Genomic DNA, 22,862 nt, shown 5'->3' on the forward strand with positions numbered 1-22,862 from the left:
TTATTTAATTACTTTTTCTTATTTTTTATGCTATAATCATATTTTTTTAATAAAGTAATGAGTAATTATTCTGCATAGAATGAAATATGAGGCCCTGACAGTAATAGTGAAGCAGAGACCTCTGCAGTGTGGAGAAGTATACAAATCAGATGATAAAAAAAGTACCCTTGAGACTGAAGCTATGAAAAATTCAACAGTTTTGAGCTAGGGTGGTGCAGATTTGGGAGCTGGTCAGAACTGAGTTTACAGTTACAACTGTAACTGAGTTACAGCTAAAAGAAAAAAAAGCAACTATCTAAAATAAATAAATATTTTATTTATTTTTAAATGCACAGATACATAAAGGATAGAAGAATAGTCTGAAGTGGACCCACCAGTGAAGAAGAAACCATCAGAACCAATAGCATGTTCCTCCTGGCAAAGCAAAATAAACAGCATCACTGTCCTCCAGGAGATGAACAGGGGAACAGCATAAGGATTAACAGCAGACAAGAGGGAGAACTAGAAATTTTCTGTAAAACAAATTTTAAGTGCATTATTAATGAGATTAGTTCTGAGTTATTTATATAATTTATATTTATAGTTAGTATCATTGTAACTAGACTAACCATACAAAATGGTATAAATTAGTCATGCATTTGAAACTTTAAATAAACTAATAATAATTTTTTAGTGTCTCATAAAAGGCCTATTCCTCTATTTGAACATAAAATTTTTTGAGGGTTACAGTCTCAAAATCGGATACATACATGACTTTTCTGCTCTACCTGCAAGATTTATATCTTTTCCTATGAATCATTATAAAGCTGTTCAGGTTGAAGCTGTTTCAGTTCAAAGGAGTTAGGAATGAATGATGTATTGATTTCTACTAATTGGGACAAAAGTTCCCTCTGTCCTGTTCTTGGTACTCAAACATTCCCTGTCACTCAGCTGTTGGTTTCTTACCTCAGAATCAGAAGAATTTGTACTGGTTATTACAATAGTACTCTGGAAAGTTCCATTTTGTCTATTTTACAAGGCAGTCTTTCCTGAATGGCCTAAAATTGATGAATGAAGATGGCTGGAATTGGAACACAGAGAAGTGCCTTATCATGTTTATGGATGGCTTCTCAAAGCTGGGATTACACTCAATACATTCTGAATTCCAGTTCAATCCTTTAACATTAAGCTATTTAATTTATTCATCTTATCTCCTAAAATAGGTATGAACTGACTCTTTGGTTTTTGATATTTTTTTCCTTCAAATAATGTGGTGGGAAAAAAAACCCAAAACAGGTTAGAGACACAACGGTTTATTAGGTTTAGAAAATTGTATAATGTCTGAAGACTGCCTAAATATTTTATTCTTTGTTGACTGGAGTACTAACCTTTTTACTGTCATGAGTGAATGTCAGCCATGTTAAGATGTGTAAATAGTAAAGAAAACGTGATCTGAAAAAGCCACTGGTGAGAGTCTATAGAAAAAGTAGGAGCTAATGGAAAAAGGAATGTGAAATAAGATAATATGCAAGTACCCAAGAAATGTCATACAGGGGGAAAATGTATTTGGAAAATTTATTCCATAAAAGTCGAGAACAGTAGACTTAGAAGGGAAAAACCTAACAGTGCTGTAAAAGACAGCATCAGGCCTGAGAAAGACACCCCTCCTGTTCTCTTCAAGGCCTTTTATCTTCTCTGGCCTCCCCTCCAGGCCCCCTCCACTCTGCCAGCCTGTAACATCTGTTTATCTCTCTGTTTATCTCTCCTCATACCAGAGAGAGAGAGAGAGAGAGAGAGAGAGCGCGAGAGAGAGCGAGAGAGAGAGAGAGAGAGAGAGAGAGAAAGAGAGAGCGAGCCTGCAGCTTTCTCTAGAATGCAGAATGAAAAGGGAAAAAAAAAAAATCCAACTATCTTTGAGAAAGGTACTTCTTAGGAAGGAAGGACTTCCTAAGTGAAACAAGTCCTAATCTCATGGTTACAAATCTTCCTGAAGGATATCTACGCTTACAAGGAATATAGTTATTTTATAACTTCAAATCATGGCATATAGATGTCTTTAAACGAGGACTTTTGAAAATTTTTTAGGAAAAAAATTTTGTAAGAGTGTAAAGACATTTGAAAGAAATTATTATTTGTGTAAGGTACTGTAGTGGTTTGGATCTTGTTTTCCCCCAGAGGCTAAGAAAAGTGGTAACCCCCAAGGGGTGGAAACCCCTGGAAGTTTTGAAGTCCTGTCCAATGGGCGCTCCTGCAGAAATGTAAACATACCACAACCAGACCGGAAGAGAAGAGTTGTAGTTTGGTTGGTAGAAGAAGTAGTCATGTTGTAGGAGCCACAAGGAGAGGGCAGGAGCCCTCTGGGGGGGGCCTCTGGCCCCCCCAGCCCCAGTTGGGGGCTTGGAGACTTGGAACAGTGTTAAGCTGGACTATGTGTCTGTAGCTGTGACCTGGGGGATGTTTTCCATCGTGAGTGAGCAGAGACAGAGCAGAAGCGGTGGTAGCATCCAGAGGTTATGGCTAAAAGCCAACTGATAAGACCTGAACTGGAGGAGTAGCAGGAACACCATGCAGCACCGCAGAAAGACTCCTGGAAGGAGAGCCGAGGAAAAAGAGAGCCCGCAGCAGAGTTACAGAGTTCTGGGGGTAAGAACTGATATCAGACCCCCCAAAACTCCTTTGAGACCTCCTGGAAGGAGGAAGATGATGGACTCTTACTTGAAAGAGCCTTGGAGTGCTGAGGAGCTGAGAAGCTCAGAGCGTCCTGGGAAGCTGGACCGGGATGGAGAGGAATGTGGAGGAGGGCTTCGCCCCCCCCGCTGCCTTGAGGCAGAGCACGGAGTTCTGCAAAGGGGAATTTGAATCCCCTGAGGAAGGGACTTTCATGAAGATGCCCCTGCATTTCGTGATATACCGGTGGTGACGCAAGTCTTGTCCCTGCTCGCAGTCCACAAGTGAGGCCTTCACTTGGACCGAAGGAGAGCCGAGGGGCTTGGAGACCCCCTTGTGTGTATTGAACAGAGATCCAGCTACAACAATCCAGTTACTGCCGCATGCATGAGATGAGGAGGCCTGCTGCCTTAGAAGAGACTCCTGTTTTGGGACTGGAAGGGATCTGTCCTTCTTTCCCTCCTGGACTTTTTATTTGGAGGGGAGAAGATATCTGATCCATTGTAAATACTATATGTCATGGTAGAGATAGTTGTGATCATGTGTATAATGTGTTATAGTATTTATTTGTACAGTCATTGTAATACATTCCCTTTCCCCCACTTTGAGTCTGGTGTGTTTTGTCTGAAAAAACCCATCTCACATTGGGTTGAGATGTGGGAGGGGGAATGGAGCTAGGGAATTGGATTTTGGGGCTATCTCAAACCATGACAGGTGCTAATGATATGAGGAAGCACAGGGAAAAAATTAAACCTAAGTTTAACTTTGTGCAGTTAAGAGTGATACATCATCAGCCCTGATTAACCATTCAGGTTTTTTATATAATAATTTTTATAAATAATTTGTGGTCAAACAATAATATATACTGTCTTATCTTTCTGTTCCAATCTCTTCAATTTTGGTGAACGATCTTTCTGCACCTATGTTTCATGACATATGTCTCAGAAATGGTCTCCCACTTAAAGTCTAATTTATCCTCTGGCACATGCCCATTCTTGATATTAGCTTACTGTGGTATTAATTATTTTCTTGATTTCAGGTTATTACCTAGAAAGGAAAACATGTTAATTTTGAATACATTCCAGTTAAAGCTCTTCTGTTGCATAAAAACAGTGTGAATGTGCAAGTCTTAGACTAGAATATTATATGTCAATATTTTCCACTGGAAGAAAATTACTGAACACATTTTTCTTTAATCCATTACTAAATTAACTTATGTGCTGAATAGTAGAAATTGTCAGTGCAATGATTTGGATGCAGATATTTCAGTTGGTTAAAGTACATCCCACACTATGCTGTGTTATATTCCAAGTCTGTAAAGAATAAGACAAAATGAAATTGCAGAGTGCAATTACTTAATTTTTGTAAGAAATAAGGAGGGATATAAAATAAATTATTATGTTGTACAGTGCTGTTTCTACTGCTAACATAAGATTCTTTAGAACAGGACCAGAAAATTAATAATAATAATAATTAATAATTAAAAATTATTAATAAAAATATAATATAACATTTGGTAAAATCTTGAGAATTCATATTCCTCATTTCTTGCTTTTTCTTTGTGTAATCAAGGACAAGTATTTGGGAGTGAGGAACTGAAGAGGATTAACCTTAGTATGCACTAGTAACCTAGTCAGAAGCTAGTTTGTCTATTTTTCAGAACAAGGCAAAATTCTAGCAAAGCTCTTACCTTTCAACAACTGATGGAGAGAGTGAAAATTCACTTTTCAGTGTAATCTCAAATGTTTAGAAATGGCATGGATGATTAAAGAAAAAAAAAATACTTTATTTAGCAGACTTTTTGTGGAGCCTTTTTCTTTGTCATTGATTCTCTCCAAGCACCGTGTCTCAGGCTGCATTCTTCTGAAAGAAATCCGTATGTTGAAGGATGTTGACTTTCTAACCACTCTGGTTTTTTAACAACTAAAAGAGTACCCTTAAGGTTCCATCTTTCTCATCTAAGAATTACTGTAATTTAACTTTCTTTTGGAGAATCTCTTGTCATTTCTCTTTCATCTCTTTGGTAGATTTGATGCTCTCTTTCACAGTCCTTAAAGCCACTGACTCAGCAATAGATTAATTTTATCTTTTCCTCCTCTTTCTTTACCCTAACATTTTTCCCTTTATGTTGGTCCCCATATATTCATTACAGAATGACATTAATGAACTGAGTCTTGTATTTTAAAACAGAATTATATATTTTTGCAAACCTTGTGAAAGCTTCTGATTGAGATTCCTCAGATAAAATTATCAGTGATTCTAAGTTGAAGCTGTAACCAACTGTAACCAATTGCTCTAGCTTGATGATGGGTATGAATGCAACCATAAAAAACATATACTTGTGTATTACCTGATGTTATTCAAGGCATTTCATGATATCCTGGAAAAGACTGTTATTGAAGTGTATCATGTTGATGAAACCCACAGTTGGTTTGATCATTCAAAATCAGAATGAATTTCTTTGTTATCATACCAAACATTTTTCTCTTCATGAGACGTAGGAGAGAGAGAGACACAGAGTGCTTAAAGAGCTGCATTGGAATTCAGTACTGTTCAGTGCTGTAACTGCATGTTCCAGAAAAAACACTGGTTGTGTTTTCCTCTGCAGTGAAAAAGTAAAAGAGATGAGTTTAGCAAAACATCATGAAAGAGAAAAGTAAAATTGAAACCTGAGGACCAGTTGTGGTGAAAACACTGCTACAGCTAACTTTCTACAAAATAATGCTAAGACTAGGGTAGCTGTCAACAGGATAAGGTGTGGGGTTTCAGAATATCAGTGAAGGAAAAAAGATACAAATGGAAAAGAAAAGATATAGTTATTTGTCTATTTTTTTCTGATTTTCGGTTCTAATGAAAATAATTACAATTTTAGATCTTTGAACATTGGTACAGCATTCTTTTTGCCTGAAACATTACTCAGTAAAGCAAGAGGCTTCAGATTCCACACTATTTCATATCACAGCTGCATGTAGAATGCATACTGGATGTCATTTTTCTTAGGCACTAACTTCTCACTCATTCTGTAGAGAATGAAAGACCTGCATGTTAAATGTCCCCTTCACAGGTAGAAAATATCAAAGTCAGAAAGGTATACTGCATACATCTTCTAAATGATCAATAGCTTGGTCATATTAGTCTTTAAATATTACTTTTTGAAGTACAAGATTTCCTTCCTAAGCCTGTTCTCTTTTTCATGTTCCTGTGTTTATATCAAAATAGCTATAAAATATATTAAAGGTAATTTCAGAAAAGACAAGATTTTTGCTTTTCCGCCCCCCTCTTTTTAGGTTTTCTGCCTGACATCACTGAGTACACAAGAGTAGTAAGTAGTTTGCTTCAGTCCTCTTACTGAAGTACTGTGGGAGCAGCTGTTTTCAGACAATTTTTTCTAAAGCATGAAGATGAGAAGAGCATGAGCTGGAGTCATGAGGTTGCATTGTGGATTCAGAAGAGCTTACTTCAGCATCTGGGAAAAAACCAAAATATTTAAAATAGCCAAACAAAAGTCTTTCACAGAGTTAATGTTAATGGTCCTTGAGCAACCTTAGTGTTGATAGGAAAAGCAGTGATTGTGGCTCAGAGCTAAATATATACATATATTTTTGTATTAAAAATACAGCTATGTAATTGTAAGGTTGTATTTTTAGAGTCAAAAGCAAAATAATAACTAGATTTGTGATTTTTATAGTTATTATTAGGGTGCATGATCATAGATTGCTTATTGTAACGTAAATTGCTTTCCTACTTAGAAAATGTTGAAATATCTTCCATTTCTGTGAGAGCACCTCGTGTGGCTTTGTCTATCCTTAGGTTTTTTAGAATTAGTTGTATGCTAGGAAAGCAAGGAATTATATCTTAGATATTTCTACCAAGATTAAGGTTCACCATACAATCTAATTTTGTTTTGTCTCTGGGAAATGGCAAGATAAGACATCAAAGAGATAATGCAGCCTTAAAAATCATACCCAGATTTTGTGGAAACTACCTCATTACCTCCCAGTTGTAGCAGGATCAGACGCATATCTTCCTATTGGGGAGCTTGTCCTATGAGGAGTGGCTGTCCTATAAGAAATTGCTGAGTGAGCTGGGGTGGTTTTTCCCTGGAGAAAGGGAGGCTCAGTGGAGACCTTATCACTCTACAACTACTTGAAAGGAGGTTGTAGCAAGGTGGGGGTTGGTCTCTTCTCCTAGGCAGCTAGTGATGGGTAAAGAGGAAATGAGCCCAAACAGTGCCAGGGAAAGATCAGGCTGGATATCTGGAGGAATTTGTTCATGGAAAGGGCTGCTAAACATTGAAATTGACTGCCCAGGAAGGTAGTGGAATTACCATCCCTGGAAGTGTTTAAGAAATGACTGAACATGACATTTGAACCTAGTCTAGTTGGCAAGGTGGTGATCAGTCAAAGGTTGGACTCAGTGATCTCAGAGGTCTTTTCTAACCTAAATGGTTTTGTGGTTCTGTGTGAATCTGTGATCTGTACTCCTGGTCCTGTTACAGTGGTAGTCAATGGTAATTCTTTCACTGACTTTAGGATAGAATTGAATGTTCTTGCAACAGCTAATTACCAGAGAGATTAAATAATGTGTGTCTATGACTCCCACAGCTGTCTCATTAGTGTCTCTAACTGAGCAGAGGAGCATGCAGTACTGCCTGCAGTACAGGCTCCTTCCTTAACTATGAACAGAGGACTGTCAGTTCTAAAATGTTATTTCTCTGCTACTTTGCAGAGCATGTTTGGGGGAGAGTCTTTGTTTTTCCAGTTTAGGTATACCTAAAATTATGTCTCCTCTGCCACATAATTTAGCTTCTTGGCTGTCAGCTTTCTGATAACCTACTTTAGATAAATTTTCATTTACTCTCAGGTTCTCTTTTCAGGTAATTTTTTTCTTTCAAAAGAAAACCTTATGAGGTTTTTTTTTTTGTTAGTTGGTTGGCAGGTTTTGTTTCTTGTTTTTTTTTCTGAAGATACTTCACTCAAGGGAAATCTTCCATTACACAATAGCATTGTATTTATTTTCTTGTACCCTATATAGTCATCTATATAGTTGTCCTAAAAACTTCTCACAAACTGCCAGGAATTGCACAACATGTAATTCATGACATGACCTTATTTTCATTTCATAAGAAACATAATTTTGGTCAATGCCAGTGCAACATCACTTTATTATTATTTTGAAATAAAAAGCACAGAAAATAGGATTAGGATTTAAGTATCACCACATAGAAGTTTCCTCAGTGAAATATGAATGCATCAATTTGGTAAAAGGGTATGTGCCAAAAGGGTATGACTGCACAACCCCTCCTAGTCTGGGGCCACACCATTCTTCCTGGATTGATTGTTTTTAAGGATATGGAAGTAATCTTGGAGAGCATTAATGGCAAGGTCTTTAAAAGAGAATCTACTCAGTGAGTAGAAGATAGCCCCTATATGATTCAGTCCATTGCCTTGGTTTTCTTCACTCTCACAGGTGACTTCCCTCTATAACAATTTATTCTGTGAATCATTTATCAGAAAAAGTGTCATGAGATAAAGGGTGGGTTTGCTTTTTTTAACATTATCCAGTGACTCAATTTCTACTTTACAGGCACTTTTAAAGATGGTATGTATGATACATAACCTTACGGATGAAGCATGAATAGTTTCTGGAGTCCAGTTCCTCAGTTTTTGTCACTCATTTGAATCCATATTCACAAACTTCTTCAGAACTCTTTAATTTTCTATGTTTATTTTAGGATGGAAACTCTCAGTCATTTAAATGGTATTAAACTTAGCAGGAAAGAAGCTGTTCTACACTAATAGCATTTTGTGGTTTATGCCAGTGGATCACAAAATGCTTTATAAACAAATAGAATACTAACAGTTTAATACCCTACAGGAATCACTTTACTCAGCATTGAGTAAAGAGTAAGAAATGTAAAATACCGTCTAATAATTACTTCAAGTTGATTTACCATAAGTATACAAATTTTGACTGTCAGGATGTAATTTATTATGGCATTTGCGCCCATAAAAGTAGGCATAACATCATTACTCAGCTTGACGCTTAGTCCTAAAGACAGATCAGATAATCATGTCATGTGAATATTTGCATAGTTCATTTGAAATAAGATACTGCAAGCAGTCCTCTGCCACCTTATGCCATTCATGCAATATTTTTGGAAGTGTGGTATTCTTTTTTACACATCTCCCATATCAGTTTGGAACTAAAATATAACTCTTGACTCTCCAATAGACTATACAAACCATCTTACTCCCAAAGATGCTTTCCCCAATCCTACCCCTTCATTTAGTATAATTTGCCTGAAAGCTGTGAAATTATGTACTTGAAATTTTCATTTAACACTGGTAGAAAGAAAAAGCATAATTAACTTCATTAATTTTCTTGAAACCAGAGACAATGAAGAAGGGAAACACCTACATTACAGAATAATATGTTAGAACATACTGGACCTGTTAATCTTAGAAATTATTTCATCATATGAGTTCAGGTTAGGAGTAGGCAGATTTATTCCCCTCCTGGTCTTCATATCCAGATTAAATTTCAAAGAAAATTAACTGCGTACCCAGAGTAGGTGCACCCAAATGCACACATCAGTAGGAATGATCAAGATACCAGGATATGAGGATATACAGAGAGTATACTGTCTCTGCAGCTGGTCTGTAGTCCAAGTGCCCATTCTGCAAGCAGAGCTTTCGGGATAATCCTCTGTCTTGTAATTTAGGTGAGGTTAGTTAAACAGTCAGGTAATTGTCGTTCCTGGCAGATAGTTAAAATTTCCCATCTGGCATGAAAAGTATAAAAAGAAAAAAAATCTTCCCTTTTAAGTTCAATATGAATTTTTAATAACCTTCCATACCTAGCAATTAATGTAACCATTTTTATTGATTGAAAATGCTGTATCTTTTTTGTAGAACACAGACCACTTGTTTTCCAAGATCGTGGTTACAGTTTTTGTCCCATTTTTGGGTACCGTACCAAATTCAGACAGGCAGAGTTTTTATTAGAGAACTTGTCAGAGCAATTGTAAAGAGAAAAATTGTAGGGACGTGTTCAAAATTAGTGAACAGTAGCCAAAAAAAAGAACTTTAGGAAACAATTTATACGACTGTAATTGTGCGGCTGCAGAAAACAAAGCTGAATGTAGGTTGTTTGATTTGTTTTCCAGTCTGAAACCAAGCATTTGGGAACAGATGAGGAATGGATTAATGCAGCTTTTCTCCAGTTTGTGAGCAATAGGTTATTATTTAAAATGTAAAAGCTAAATTTCATTAGATTGAAGCAATATTTGTGTATACTGGATTTTGGAACTTAACTATAATGTAGTGTTTTAAGAAAAATAGTTTTCCTTTTTGAGTAATTTTCTATTGAAAAAAAATCACCAAAATGATATGTAAAGAGGATGTGTTTCTTTTATTTCCCAAATAGCATATCTGTCTGGATTACTTTTTCGGGCCCTCTGGTAGTCAAGTGTTTTGCAGCTGGTGCACTTGAAGTAATTAAGTGATGAGAATTCATCTTACCAAAAGAAAAATGAAGCCAATTAAGAGAATAAAAAGTTAATTTTAAGTGTCATCCTCCACACAGTCAAATACTAATGTTTTGTAGTGCAGAACCACTAAAAATTGAAAGAGATGCATGGAAATATAATTATATCAGTTAAAATTATTTTAAAGAGCTTAAAGAGCTATTTCTACCTTATATATCTTTTAAAAATAAGGTGTTTTTTTTTTATTCAATATCAGAATATTATCTTTTTTTGTGAATACGTGTCTTACTCTGTGCAAAAACAAGTAACAAAGCCTGAATTCCTACAATCTCTAATAAAAGAAGTATTCTTATGTTGCAGTGTACATGACAAAAGATTTAATCCCGAGACATTTTTACCAGGAAGTTCAGTGATTGAACATGTAACAGAAAACATTTCTTGAGCAACCAGTATTGGAATCCATCATGAAAAAATTAAAAAGTAAATAGGTTTTCCAGAAAGAACGTACATTAACATGGTATGAACAGTTAAGAAAAGTTTATTTAATATTCTTCACTAATGAAATTTCTATGCTTGAAAAGTATCCAGCAAATCTGTTTAATTCTTTCAATAAGAGTTAACAAAAACAGTAATGTGATGTTAAGGAAAGTTCATAGGCTCTGGATTGGATTAATGGCCTGAACTTTTTGATCTAACTGTTCATGTCATTAAGAGAGCAGAGACCAGGGCAGTGCAATGTACTTATTGCAGGGATGTATACAAAACTAATATATTTAAACCTTGTTTTTGCATATGCCTTGAGAGATTATGTGTGTCGGCTACTCAGCTGACACTTTAAACCCATTCTGCTATGTGGGGGGTTGGTTCTAGGGCAGAACTGCCCATTCTTGTTTTCAGAACCACCAGAGATAAGACTTGAAATACATACATCTGGCAGTACGTCTGTGTCCCAGTTTTGTACAGAGTTTCTTGGTGGCTTTGGACAAATGTCTGTCTAGAATATTCTTTCTCTCTCAGTGTGCATGTTCTTGATCTTAAAGAAAGGTATAAAATTCTATAATAGAAGTTCTAAAAAGGTACTAAATTCATAAAATCATTTGCTGCCTGATGGCTTTGTAAACTCCCTGTCAGGGTCCCAAAGGTATTCCCTAGTCTACCTGTTCCTGCCCAGTCAGGACTCCCCTCACATGGCCTGAGGTCAAGGATCCCCTGTCAGTCCCCCAGGGCCCTCAACCCCTGCTGATCCACATCCTGGCACATCCACATTTCCAGGGAAGTGCCTGAATCCTGGGGCTGGGGTTACCCCAGTGCCTACATCTACCTGCTCCTGGATTGGATGGTGGTACTCACCATGAGGTCCCAGTGCATGGTCCACAGGAAGCACTAATCCTCACTGAGCCTGGCATCCTGCTGCTCAGCTATACAGAGGACACAAAAATAAAATTCTGAACATATTACTGAGCTGTCTGCAAAATTTAAATAAAATTCCCCGGATATTACTGAGCTGCTTGGAAAATTTAAATTATAATCCCAGATACTAATTATGTTATTTTTAATAGAGTGGTTTAAAAAATATTCACCTTGGAATGTGTTTAATAAAATATACATTCCTGAAATTTCATGTTTGGGTGTTCTATTTTTGTATTGAGTTTTCATTGTTACTTATTTGATATTAAAGAGATAAAAGTACTATCTAACATGGGTTCAAAGAATGTGTTCCACATACTAAACAGAATTATGTATTTTTCACCAAACATATTTGAATTGTTCTTGAATAAGGTGTTCACTTTCTTCTCAAGCCTGAAGTGTAATAGGTTGAATCAAATAGCTCTAAGTAGCAGCAAATATCAGAATTTGAGAAGTAACAGGTTGTTTAAACTATGTAATCACAGTATACTGTCAAAAATGTTCAAGTGATTCTTGACCACTACTTATTACATTAAATAATTGATTAAAATAAAAATATGTAAAATAATAATTAATTGACATTAATGTTCACATTTTCTTTCCAAAAGTTTGAGTTTGGATTTTGGGGTTTGTTTTGGGTTTTTTGTGGGGAGGAAGTTTGGGGTGTGGATTTGGTAGTTTTTTCACTTTAGCTTTTGAACAGGAAAGATTTTCAAATTATTGTGTAAGTATACACAAAAAATATTTAGTCATAAATGCTGTGCATAGAAAAAACCCACCACTTTCTACTGTTCTAAATATTCAAATGCACGGAGTTGCACTACTGTTTCCAGATATCGTTGTATCGTAATGATAGGCCATGCCATAGGTGGTCAGGTTTCAAGTGTATTATGGGAACGACTCCATTTAAGGTATGATGGAGACTATTTTTGTTTTGTTTTGTTTTGTTTTGTGTGTTTGTTGTGTTATTGTTTTTGCTGTTTTTTTTCCTTTAAATTCTGCTTTGATTTTGCATTTTTTTCTTTATGGTAACTGTTCTAGCCAATTCTGTCTCTCTTCTTGCCATCACATATGTTATTGCAAGGCACTTTGCTTCTGTATTTAACAGTACTACTGATGCAATTGTTCAGTTGTGACAATTAGCCATGTTCTTAGTAGGACTTCTATAATATATAAATGCAAAGAGCTTTTCTGTTAAAGAGGATAACCTGAAACTCTCCCTCAGTCATCTGAGTCTAGGCAAGTGGTTTCCAATTAAATACATATATGGCTAGTGCCTTCAACTTCTTTTAATGTGAGTCACTGTTGATAGCTGCAACACTCTTTTAAACGAGACCATTTCAAGACTGGACCACAGCTGGGAGATATAGATGCTATTATGGCCATTAGTCATGTTTTGAAACAGGCTTTCTCCTAAAAATGCCAGATAAATCAACAGATCACTGTAAAATAAAGTGGGATTTTTCTTAAATTTAGATCAGATCATTTTTTCTAAGACATGTTCTTAAAATCCTCTTCTATCTTCCCCCTTTCACTATTTCTACGTTTATAAGTCTTTGATATTGATTAATAGGTGTCTTGGTCTCATCACAAAAAATATTTTCAAGGAGAGAGAAGGGGAGAGATGAGTTAATCTTTATCACATTTAATTAACCTCAGCTTAAACAATGTTAGTCAGTGCTTTCCCTCATGTACTTATGCTTTGAAAGCTCTGTTTACAGTAGTATTTCTTCACAATCAATGGCATGAGACAAAAGTCATACATTGAGAAAACATGTTTAAATTGTTATAATTTCAGTCACTCTTTGGGTATTAGTCCATTATTTGGGCATTGTTGTGATGGTAATAGTAATAAGAATACTTGCACCTTATGGGTATTTTTTTCTCCTTATGCACTTGGAAGTTGGATGCTTGGAAATTTTAATTTTCAAACTTTATATTCAGAAGAACTGACAGAAAAACACTCAAATTATTAGATACTGTACAGTATCCAAGACATTATCAAATAATTCTAACTTTGAGATACCCTTTTATATGCTGAAACCAGGTTCAGTGGGCCATGAAAAGAAGTAGTGAGACCTTGAACACAACTAATTGTTCTACTGTTTGGTACTGATTAATCAGAATAATAACTAAAAAAATATTCTTAGCAAAAATTTTAGTGTAAAATAAAATCTCCTTAGTCTCCCAACTTGCCTCTAAATGCACATCATTTTAACTTTGTGTTTCATATGCTAACAAATATCTGGAACTCTATGCAATTTAACTAATTGAAGTTAAGGCAGATAGAAAATATCTGAAGTGATTGTAGCTTTATATAACATACAGCATACATTTGAGCTATCCATGATGAAAAGGAGACATAGAAAAACTAAAGATATTGACTTAATGACTCTTTGCTATATCAGACTTAACTTCAGATAAAAAGTAAAACGGTAGAGAAAATCTTTGCATTTCATTTGCATTAGAAAAAACCAAACAAATAAGCCAAAAAACAACCCATCCCCCACCACCCCCAAAACAGAATCCAAACACCTCCTTTTTGGTGAACAATCCAGTTTAGAGAGATATGTCCACCAACACTAGCTAAATGTGGATTCCACTTTGCACACACTTAGGTACTCTCCACACATAGCTATCCTTTTGTAATGTAACTCTCTTGTACCTAAAACTCTGTTGGGTGCTTCTCTCCCTCTGATTTTATCACAGAAAGAAAAGATAAAAATTGGGTGTGTGTCAAGACTTTTGTTCTGAATACAGGATAGAATTAACCAAATAGATTTGCAATGTCTGAAATTTTACCCTATTGCAGTTTCAGCTATGCAATTTCCTTGAAGGACTGCTCTGACAGTTTTATGAGTAATTATCATTGAACCTCCAGTGTTTTCTTGAAAATGGAATTTTTGATTACATTTTTCTTCTAAGAAACATTGAAATCAGCAAACTTTGTGTTTGACTGCATTATGCATTATGGAAAAGGTGATAAACTCATGTGCAGTAGAAAACATGCAATTACCATTACTGTTAAGATGCTAATTTGACTTTTCTAAGCTACAAAGAGAAAATTAATTTCAATGTTGGATACTGACTCACATTTATTCTTCTTACGTTTTCAATGGAGAATTGTTCTACTTCTTCTTTGCAGTATGTTGAATAACAGAATAGAATAATAGAATTCAATTAAGATCAATATGACAATTTTTCCAGATGAATGCATTTGAAAAATTATATCCATTGAATATTAGGCCACTAAGATTTCTTTCTAAGCAAGCTAGGTGATATTAATGAGGAAAGTGTCGTTTTGCCTGGATGGTTTCTTTAGATGGCAGACTGAGTTAAAAGAGACACTACATTAAGAATTCTTATATATTTTGTAATCTTATATTTCCTACTCAGAGGAATTCATGCAGCCAACACACAGAAAAATCTATAATTTCTGAAATATATATCAGCAAACAATCCAATTGACCAAACAATGTCATTAGTGAAGACTTTACATGCTGAGATTTTAAGCAAGTGAATATTCTTTCATGCTGTGAAAACAGTGTAGGTAAATATTATGTGTATACTTTCTTCTGAAGAATGAGGGCTACCATTATTTTAAGTAACAAGATATATGTTTGCCTCATTGTCTTCTTTTAAGTTGAATCAATCTTCAAAAATATTTCCTGGAAGATCTCAGTTCAAGTTTTTTGTTTGTTTGTTTGTTTGTTTGTTTGTTACATTAAGAATGTCTCCATGCAATTACTGTGCATGGAGATAAATGGATTTCATGACTGTCACTGTGGCATTTATTAATATAATAAATGATATAACCACATGACCCAGTTGGTTGAGGGTTTAAACAACCAAATCCCCTTATTGGAAGCAAACAAAACCTTTTATTTTATTGATCCCCACACCAGTGAGAAATCATAAGTTCAGGTTCACAACCTCTGAGTATAGATCTCCGTTTGCTGCACCCCATCTTGGTACTGCAGCACCTAGGAGCAGGCACTGCACATCATTTGATACTTTGCAATGTTGCTGGTGAGCAGCAAGTGCTGCTGCTTCCACTCCAAGGTCTCTCCCTGCTATTAAAAAGTATTCATGTTTCTTTCCAAGTTCTCTCTTTTGAAGTTGAATCCTTTGTTTCAAAGGACTCAAATCCCTAGCTACTTTTTAATCTGATTGATGGTCATAATTTTTTTTCACATGATGAGGGCAAACACCTTTACAAAAAACTTTGGAAGTCCCATTGACACATACTGTGTATATTTACATTTCTTCCTTAACATCTGTTGTTATTCAGGCCACAGGTGAGCCCTGAGGGCACTGCACAACAGTCTAAATGAATAAGCCTGTTAGAGAGTAATAAAATGTGACATTTTAAGAGCAGAACACTATAAAGGGATGGTTCAAAAAATTCAGCCATTCAGAAACAGTTCCGTGAGTTTTTCATTACAGTTTTTTGTGGTATAACTTCTCATACTATACAGGATATGGCTTACTCCTACTTTCCATGACTCAGTTTTGCCTGTGTCATGCTCTTCCATTGCTAGCTGAACTGTATGTTAGCTTCCACATCAGATGTCCTATTTTTCATTGTTATCTGTACCATTTCTTTACATCAGAACAAACAGGATGTAAAGCCTCATCAAATCAGAAACATAGTAATTTTCAGCATTTTGCTGTCAGTGCACATGATGTAATTGGTTACAGGTGAAAATTAGTAAGACATCCAGCCCAAGTTATCTACAGCTTAATGCAGTTGCTTCCTCAAAGATGTATGAGGAATCCTACATCTTATTTTGCAAAAATATTTATATATATAAAAAAAGTGAAGTGGAAGAAGAAAACCTCAAATTTTTCAGTGTAATCGATATCTTCCCAGATTTTTATGCTTTAAGATAGGGAAATGAGGGAGAAAAGAAACAGACGTAAAACCCACAATGAGCTAATTTTTTAAGTCAGAATTACATGTGCTGTAGTACTTTTGATTCCAGTTCCAGCTGGGAGAGAAACAAATGGGAGAGTGTCCAAAGGATCTGGAGAAAGCATAGATGTTGCTAGAAAGGGAAAGTTCACGAGAGTGGTATTTAACAAAATGGTTATGGAGACAAAGAACAATGGAAGAGCCAGATCTTCTGGGAAATTGTTGTGAATGAAATCTGGCATTAGAGGATGCCCAATGTGATGTTGTAAATACACTCATTTCCACAAAAGAGAAACAAAATTCCTCACACAATTGGAAAAAAGAAATCTATGACATTATGTTCCCTCACAGAAAACAAGGCATATGGTTATCTTGAGCATTATGCAGCTCTGCTTTTAATGACTGGCTGCCAGAATTAACAAAGCTTTTCCTGAAATGCTGAGATTAACATGCTAAACATGCTGGTGATGCTGTGTCTTGACCTGCAGCTTTTTCCTTGTAAGCAAGGTTTGTTTTTCCTCCCAGAGGAACTGCAGATATAAAACAGTAATAAGGAAAAGCACTCAAGTAAAGAGTAAATTGCTTTTTTGAAAAAGCATAGGTCTACAGAAAAAAATTAAAATGGCAGCAGAAATTCAATGGCTTTTTCTACTACTTTCAATCACCATTTTTAAGCAAATTAAAATGTATGCTTTTAGAATGTTTAAAAAACCACTGTTGCACATGAAACAATACTCTAATCATTTTAGAGCAATAGTAATATTTGGTTTATACATATATTTGATATATAGCAATATATGTGTTTTAAAAAATTTAAACATGAGTAATTTGATATTTTAATTACATAAACTGATTTCATGTTAGTAAATATCTGAATCATCTTTCTGAGTTTAGGACTAACAATTTTATTTTTTAGCTTAATTTAGCATGTTAATTTCTATGTTTCACAAAAGGACTAAAAGGAACTGAAGGGACCAAATCAGCTATTTGGCAGATGAGACTGTAGAATTTATGGTAAAGTGACTAGAACGTTACTCTGAGTTATTTAGAAGAGGTCTTATAACTTCATTGGAAGCTATCAATTTAATTTGATATTGGAATATAAATAAACAATATGTATTTGTTTGTACACACCTAATGCTCACATAGAAAATGTTTGCCATAAAGGATGCAAACACTACTTTCTAAGGAATTTCACAAGTTATTCACAATGTCCTGATGCTGTTATTTTGAAGTAGATATTTTATGTAATGGTGTAGGTTTCCAGGTGGATACAAAGCTCCTTGGAAAATTTCTAATCAGTTGTTGTTTCTAAAACTGTTTTTCCCTAGCTTTAATGGGGTTTAGAGAGTTTCTGAAAATTAAGTTTTTCAAGCAATACATAAACATTGACCCCGGAGACTTAGTGAAAAAGAACTTTTTAGAAAATTAGCTTTTAGTAAGGTAGATTAATTATTCCACTGTCTGTATTCTCAATATTAAAAGTTCAAGTGTTCAGTGTATCAATTCAGTCTTTGAATAGCCTTTCTGTGCCTACAAAGGGACCTGCCAGGCAAAACATGTTTAATGGAAATGCACCCCATGTTCTGATGGTAAGGGTAAATTAACCCAAGGTCAAATCAAAACTAGATTTTTGTGGAACCTGTGTTTCCTCATTTAAAACTACACTAGGGTAACTTCCTGACAGTCTGCTATGTAGGTGCGCACCAAGTGAAGCAAAATGAAAGGAGTTAAATGTAACATATTTCTTTTTAATGTTCTTCTTTTCCTTAATTTTCAAAGCTAATACCCCTGTAATTAGCATGACCTGATACAGTCTTTCCCTATCTTTAATAAATGGAATAGAACAAGATTAAAGTGTGAAATACTCTGGTGGGTGCCCTTGATTAATCACCACTCAGATTCAACTTCCAAAAATCATGCTCTTTGTACTGTACTCTCAGCCTCCCTCTTTTAAACCAGATCTCTTATTCTAGGATAACATTCTTACATTGTTTCTTATGTGCAAATCACAATTCTACATGATTTCCCTGGGTGTGTGGAGATCTCTGGTCAAATAACTTACGATCATTACTTTACAGCAGTCCCCCTAATCACATTTTGATAGATTCACAAATTTTGTAGCCTAAAAGGAAAAGTATACATGTCTGTTGCAGAACACAAGTCAGTCATAGACGTGCACCAATCAATTATGACATTATGCCCTTAATTTTTGTACAACATCTGATCTGTGTTTTAAATTTTTACAGTGTAAATTCTGCAGCGTGTCCTGGGTAAGATGTTCCACTGTTTGAAAACCCTCAAAGTAGAAGAAATTTGTAATCTAGTCTGACCTCCTTTCAGGGTTAAAATACACATTTATTGAAAAGAAAAAACCAAAATAAAACAAGTTGTCGCCTATTAGGAATGTATAAACCACAGTTGTATCAAATTTCTTGACCACATTCCATGTATTTCCTTAACTTTCTACTGAGGGCAAGGCTGAGGATTTGCATATAAAATTGATTATAATGATATACAATTTTTTATTACCAATTTAGCATTCCCATTTTTGTTGATCATACTGATTAATGGTAAAAAAGCCACAATGAGCAGTATAATAAAAGGAAAGATGTGTAATTTGTGATGTGCATGTGAATTATCCCAGGCAGAAGCTGAAACTTCCTGCCAAAAGGAAGTTTAGTCTAATGACAAAATTGTGGTGGAGTGCTGAATTAACAAGAATGTAATCTATTTAATGCTACCACTGCAGAATAGTCAAACAGTAGGCTCCAACTCAGCCTCCTTAGACTTTTATAATGAGACAGATTGTAGATGTAGCATATTATTCTAACTTCCCAGTTGTTTCATCACTGGTTTAGAAACTGGTGCCACAAATGGGTGTGTTGTCTCAGTTGTGCTGTCCTACTTCAGTTTACACTTCTATGGATTGACTTTCTTTAAAGCCACTGCATCATGCTATAAACTCATTTTTGGCTAGTAACTCACTGTCTTTTTTAAGGTTTTAAATAATTCATGTGTTTTAAAATATAGTTTCCATTTTATATCTTTTGACTTTCTTCTGATTAACAGCTGCTATACTCAGCCTCTGTAGTGTTTTGGAGACAGTCTGCAAGAATCCAGGTGTTCACTAATGGAGTTATCACTAATTCAGAATTATCATGGGCCTATAAATAATGGGTCATGTTTATAGTTTCCTGAATCTCACTGGGTTATAAATGAGTGACAGTGGAATCGCTTTGGTTACATTTTTTAAAAAACCTCTGAAATAAAAAATACTTCAGTTATAAATCATGTCTTTTTGATTTATTGGTAAGTCCAACAACCATTTCAGCCTGCTTCTGATTAACATACATCAAGAAAAATGAAGGAGTGGTTATTAGATCTTCTACCATTTTGATGGTAGCTTACTCTGATATAGAGTGGAGAAAATTATCATTGAAAGAGAGTCCATAAAATTCACTAGCAAATAGAGTATTTTAGTAAGGGTTTATGGACCTTTACAGACTGCTAGTGTATCCTCCCTTCAAAACTTCAATGAACTGTGCTGACAGAGAGAAAAATCATCTATCCATCCTTATTGCTTAACTAACCGGATCTCCTCTAATATCAAGGTGGCCCCCTAGTGGATGAGGGACAGGCTGTGGATATTGTCTACCTGGACTGCAATAAATCCTTTGACACCATTTTGCAATGCATTATTCTGGACAAAACAGCTGCTCATGGCTTGGATGGATGCACCATTCACTAGGTAAAAATCTGACTGGATGACTGGACCTAGAGAGGCGTAGTGAAGGAAGTTGTATCCAGCTGTTGGCTGGTAACAAGTGGTGTTCCCCAGGGCTCAGTACTGGGGTCAGTTCTGTGTAATATCTTTTTCAGTGGTCTGGAGGAGGGGATTGAGTGCATCCTCAGTCAGTTTGCATATGACACCAAGTTGGGCAGGAGTGTTAATCTGCTGGAGGATAGGAAAGCTCTGCAGAGGGATATGGACAGGCTGGATTGATGGGTCAAGATCAATTGTATGAGGTTTAACAAGATGAAGTGCCGGGTCCTGCACTTTGATCACGATGACTCCATGTAGCACTACAGGTTTGGAGAAGAGTAGCTGGGAAACTGCCCATCAGAAAAGGACCTGAGGATGCTGGTAGATAGTGTGATGGTTTTGGCTGAGATAGAGTTAATTTTCTTCACAGTGGCTATATATGGGGCTATGTTTTGTATTTGAGCTGAAAACAGTGTTGATTATATAATGTTTCTGTTACTGTTGAGTAGCATTTGAACAGTGTCAAGGCCTTTTCTGCTTTTTGTACTGACAGCAAGGAGGACGGAACACAGCCAGGACATCTGACCCCAGCAGGTCAAAGGGATGTTCCATACTGGATGACATCATGCTCAGTATATAGAGAAAGGGGAAGAAGGAAGAAGGCAGAAGGCACGGATATTTGGAATTATGCATCATGGAGCCCTACTGTTCTAGAGTTGGATGAACACCTGCCAGCCAATGGGAACTGAATGAATGCTTTGTTTTGTTTTGCTTGCATGTGCAGCTTTTTCTTTACCTATTAAACTGTCTTTAACTCAACTCTTGAGGTTTCCAACTTTTACTCTTCTGACTCTGTTCTCCATCCTGGTGGTGGGAGGTGAGCGAGCATCTGCGAGGTGCTTGGTTGCTGGCTGAAGTTAAACCATGACAGGCAGACACCTGAACGTGAGCCAGCTGTGTGCCCTGGTGGCCAAGAAGGTTGATAGCATCCTGGCCTGTAGCAGAAACAGTGCAGCCAGCAGGACTGGGGAAGTGATTTTTCTCCTGTTCTGGGCTCTGATAAGGCTGGACCTTTAATCTTGTGTTCATTTTCAGGCCTCTCACTACAAGAGAGACATTGAGGTGATGAAATGTGTCCAGAGGACAGCAAAGCTCATGAAGAGTCCAGAGCACAAGTCTTATGAGGAACAACTGAGGGAGCTGGGTTTGTTTAGCCTGGAGAAAAGAGAGTCTCAGAGGGGACCTTATCGCTCTCTACCACTACTGAAAAAGAGGTTCTAGAGAGGTGGGGGTCAGTCTCTTCTTCCAAGTAATAATTGACAGGACAAGAGTGTATCAGTTTGGCCTGGCTCTCCTGCCAAGTCCAAACTGTCTCCTCCCCCGTCCCGCTCTCCCCAAGCAAGGAAAAAAAACGAAACACAGGAAAAAACTGAAAGAAGTTCGAATGAAACGGGATTATATCAAATATATGTATATTACATATATTTAAAATTATATATACAATTTGAAGATATTATACACAAAAGGGAGCTCCCAAGGGGGAAAAACGGAAGAGGGAGGGGGAAACAGCTATAAAAGAATTAAAAACAAATATCCTCCAAATATACTCGTTACTATAGAGCTAGTGAATAAATACAAAAAAATGAATTAAATACTTCCCTGAACGGGGCAGTAGAACTGCACGAGGCAGCAGCCAACTCCCCACACCTCCCAGAGAGACCGGAGATTACGGCAGGTCTGAGCAGCAGGCCCTGGCCTATACAAGCAAAGACCGTCTGCGGAGAGACCTATTGCCTTCAGCCACCGGAAGAGAGAAGAGAGTGAACTCTCTTATCTGCGCCTTTTTATGTGTTGTGTTACGGAAAGAAATGATATGGAATACTTCCTTAGATTTCTGACCCCGTTGCTAAGGAAGGCCTAAAAAAAATCCAAGAAACCAACCCACTACAAAGAGGAAAGACCCTCAAGTTGCGCGAGGGAGGTTTAGGTTGGATGATAGGAAAAATTTCTTCACTGAAAGGATTGTCGAGCATTGGAACAGGCTGACCAGGAAAATGCTTGAGTCACCATACCTGGAGGTATTTAAAAGGCATGTAGATGTGATAATAAGGGACATGGTTTATCTGTCGACTTTGTAGCACTAGGTTTTATGCGATGATCTTAAATATCTTTCCCAATCTAAACCATTCTATGATTATTCCTGCGCATGTGCAATTGTTTTTTTATTATTATTTTTTCATGTTATAATTTCAACTAAATTCTCTGAGAGTTATTAAAATAGACCAAATTAATTAGGTATTTCAGTAGAAGATCAAAGTATTATATGTGCATTTCAGGTACTAGACGTAGAAGGACCGTACACTTCAATATCTTACAGATTGGAGCTTCTCATATTACATATCATATTTGGTAGCATGCACATGTGTACCACAAGGCAGATTGGCATACATATGCATATGTGATAATTCCTACACAATGCCAGATTTCTTTTCTGAAAGTGTACTTTTTGAAGTACATCCATTCAAATGACATAAACATTTTCTCTTTCCCAGATGAGAAACATGAGCATATTTTTGAGAAATTGAAGGTTTCTTTGTATCTGTCTATTTCTTGCCAAATCTATTGACAATGTGGATACT

At 36.2% G+C, this 22,862-nt stretch overlaps 1 long non-coding RNA gene across 1 annotated transcript; it reads right to left on the reverse strand.

Moving 5' to 3' along the window:
• Positions 1–445: 445 nt before the first annotated feature.
• LOC113953683 lies at positions 446–22,293 on the reverse strand. The gene is made up of 5 exons (XR_003529973.1): positions 21,889–22,293; positions 12,751–12,756; positions 11,486–11,553; positions 4,997–5,132; positions 446–512 (listed from the first exon to the last, which is right to left on the reverse strand). It is a non-coding gene; the product is annotated as an uncharacterized LOC113953683 (long non-coding RNA).
• Between the last annotated feature and the right edge of the window lie 569 nt (positions 22,294–22,862).

The sequence above is a fragment of the Corapipo altera genome, unplaced genomic scaffold, assembly GCF_003945725.1.
Source record: "Corapipo altera isolate COAL_440 unplaced genomic scaffold, ASM394572v1 52b, whole genome shotgun sequence".
Lineage (NCBI taxonomy): Eukaryota > Metazoa > Chordata > Aves > Passeriformes > Pipridae > Corapipo > Corapipo altera.